We start from the raw sequence: 3,817 nt of genomic DNA on the forward strand, positions 1-3,817 counted from the left end.
ATGATTATATATATGTATATCATCCTCACAAGTATAGAACTGTGCCAACATAAACTTGCAACGTGCAGTTTTTCTTATTTTCTCTGACATGTACAGATCCAGTGCATTGTTAAGTTTTCTCTCTAGTAACTGTTGCTTACTATTTATTTTCTCAGCATTAAAAGCTGCCCTTCACTCATAATCACAAAGCAACTACACTAGGACACGGCTCTCAAAGGATTGAATGTAGGACTGTGAGCTAAAAACAGTACACAGCCTTTAATGATGAAGATGAGTTCCCTCATGATTATGAGAGTTTGACTTACTGACTTACTGAGTATCATCCTGCCAAACTAAGTGTTGCCAGTATTGATTCCTTTTGATGTATTTCTCATCGGGAAAGCCTAGTGTTTGGTAGCATACCAGATGCACCAGCACTTCTATTGCTCAGTTCACCCACAACATAGTGATTTATGAATACAGTAAGCTGTTACTCTGACACGTTCTTCCTATTATTTCCTGGTCTTGTTGTGAAACTTTCCCACCCTGTGATGTTGGCTCTACAGGTGAGCAGATGGAATGTGATCATGCTCTTGCGTCGTTGCACAATGATGCATTTCCATGCATGCGCACACAAATCCCAACTTCCCCCTGCAGAAGTGAGCTCTCACGCTGGGTCTTCGTTGAGGTAGAATAATCTGATAACACTCCACATAGTTAGCGTTCCGATATGATTAAGCCAGGTTGCCATTTGTCAAGACTAATTTAGAATGAGTTGTGATTAGCTATTTCCACCCTCAAGGGCTTTACGCATTTAAAATGGAACACATTTTAACCAGCTGGAAAAATGACAATGTCAGCTGATTTCCTCAAGTCTTGCACTTGAGTGTTTATTTCTCTGCTTTCACTGTAATGGACCATTTACCTGCAGGTGCAGGAGACAGGAGAGTAGAGCTGGTATTGTATATAGAGAGAAAACAAGTGAAATAAACTATATTGGGTTCCAGGGCTCGACTTGTGCTGCAGCTATTTCACTCGAGGGATTAAGACTCCCCAACTCTCCTTCCCTCTCCTCCTTCCCACTGCAGCCTTTGGTGGATTTACTATTTACCCCATTTATTTATCACTTTAGAGTGCTGATGGAAAGGCCTGCAGGGCTAGAGAGAGTGACGTACCAGCCACGGCTGGAATTAAAACTCTCGAGCTCGTATAATTTGATTTGACTACTCTCTCACCCACCATCAGAGGAAGCTGAGAGGATGCAGAGCCCTCTGTGTTGCTGCTTTGGGTTGATGTTCTTGTGTCACCTGTCAGAAAATGTCCTTTTAAGAGATCCTGTAGATGTGTCATTTACTTTCACTCTCCTCCAGCAGAACACTTTCTAAATATAATGAACCAATTCTTTCTTTCAAAATACAAAAAATAAATAAAAAAATGAAATGTTGAACCTCAAACAGTATTTCTTTACAGTTTGGATGTTTCTCTTGTGCTGGGAAGTTATCTACCCTAAGGTAAGAGCTAAAAAAAAAACCCTTCCAAACTATGAAGAAGTTCCTCCTGTCAGAAAGAAAACAAGTCCAGTTCTCTCCCTTTTCTCTTCTTCACTTCCTCTAAATGTTTCTGCACTGCCACCTCCTTTGTCCTCTCACCTTTCTAAAGATCTTACCTCTCACTAGCTTTTCCTATCGCACTCACTTTCTTTTGTCTATGTGCTTTGACAGAGTGACTGATGTTGATCATTACTAGGCTCTGATGGCTCCATATCAGAGGAAATTCTCGTCAGTGCTCTGTCAATGTCGCCAAGAAGCCATTGTGAGGCTAATGGTCCTGCTAGGTACTGGGATCTTTGTGGAACTCGGCTCCTGGATATTACAAACACTTTTTTTTGGGGTAATATTAAAAGAATACTGAGATACTTTTGGACTATGATTATTATATGTATGGTGAACCCTGGTACTGTGAACCCTGACCTTTGGTAATAAAATCCATTGTCATGGCTCCCTTATGAGTAAAGTCATATCCATCATACCAAACAGAGTGGGATATTCTTAATTAAAAATAATACTCCTTTAAGTAGTTATAAACCCAGCAAGGCTACTCTAACCTGGAGGCAGATTTGTCAGTTTTTTCTTTCTCCGTGCATGACAACATACCTGCAAACACATTCCATAAATCACGATGGCAGACAACTGGAAAGCTCATTTTTTTCCTCTTCCAACCAAATTGAAATGTCTGACAAGAGACAATGCTGTAATCAATTGAGGATCTTGCAATAAATCTGGCGTCGGTCCCACCAGCCCTGGACAATAAGTTAGAAAGCCTATAGCAGAGTGAGATGAGGAGATCGGTGAAGACCGCAGGCTCAGTGCCGGCTGGGATAGCTCCATCCTGGCTTCAGTATTTCATAGAAGACCAGCTCTGTAAGTCAGGAGAGGCAACGTTGGCTCTGTTCCCTGCTTAACTGAGGACTCAAGGTTCTTTGATGGTGCCAGTGAATGAAGGGTAGTTGTTTGGTATTTAAAGAAATTGAAACCCTATGACTTTGGGTTAGCAGTTCAGGATTTTGAAGTTGAAATGTATTCCTTAATTAATGCTTAATAAATATACTAAAGCGCAGTTAGAAGGTAATCTTGGAGACAAGTTATATTTTTCAAACTGCTGTTATTTCTGACCCTTTTTAAACTACTACAAGTTACAGAGTAACTAGACCAAATTTATTTCATAAGGGACAAGTGAATGGTAAATGGACGGGTTCTTATATAGCGCTTTTCTACTCTTCTGAGCACTCAAAGCACTTTACACAATTTGCGCATTTACCCATTCACACAAGCACATTTTCTAAGTGCTTTCTAACTAACATTCACACACACATTCATACTCCGATGGATGCATCGGAGAGCAATTTGGGGTTAGTATCTTGCCCAAGGATATTTGGCATGCAGTCTAGGGGAAACCAGGAATCGAACCACCTCCAATCAGTAGATGACCTGCTCTACCGCCTGAGCTACAGCCACCTCGGCGAGAGCGAGAAAGGTGACTGGAAAGGAAAAAATCAATGCATCATGGGAATCCCCCGGCAGCCTACATCTATTGCAGCATAACTAAGGGAGGATTCAGGGTCACCTGGTCCAGCCCTAACTATGTTTTAACAAAAAGGAAAGTTTTAAGCCTAATCTTAAAAGTAGAGATAGTGTCTGTCTCCCGAATCCAAACTGGATGCTGGTTCCACAGAAGAGGGGCCTGAAAACTGAAGGCTCTCCCTCCCATTCTACTTTTAAATACTCTAGGAACAACAAGTAGGCCTGCAGTGCGAGAGCGAAGTGCTCTAATGGGGGTGATATGGTACTACAAGGTCATTAAGATAAGATGGGGCCTGATTATTTAAGACCTTGTATGTGAGGAGCAGGATTTTGAATTCAATTTTGGATATAATAGGAAGCCAATACAGGAGAAATATCTCTCTCTCTTTCTAGTCCCTGTCAGCACTCTTGCTGCAGCATTTTGGATTAGCTGAAGGCTTTTCAGGGAGTTTTTAGGACATCCTGAAACACTAACACTACAGCGCAAACTGGTAAATGGACCAGTTCTTATACAGTGCTTTTCTATTCTACATGAGCATTTAAAGTGCTTCATACAACACGTCTCATTCATTCACATTTTTTCTGCCTCTGTGTGTGTGTGCTGTATTTTCAAATGCAAAGAATAAACTATAACAAAAAGAATTTCTTTCCCTTTATTTCTATTATTTCCATGTTCAGTGATATTGTCATTGGCAGAAAAGCACAGGTCTGGCCCTGAGCAGGATGCCCACCCACCTGTTTATGGATACATTCATAAA

This window comes from Neolamprologus multifasciatus, chromosome 16, assembly GCF_963576455.1.
Source record: "Neolamprologus multifasciatus chromosome 16, fNeoMul1.2, whole genome shotgun sequence".
Classification (NCBI taxonomy): Eukaryota; Metazoa; Chordata; class Actinopteri; order Cichliformes; family Cichlidae; genus Neolamprologus; species Neolamprologus multifasciatus.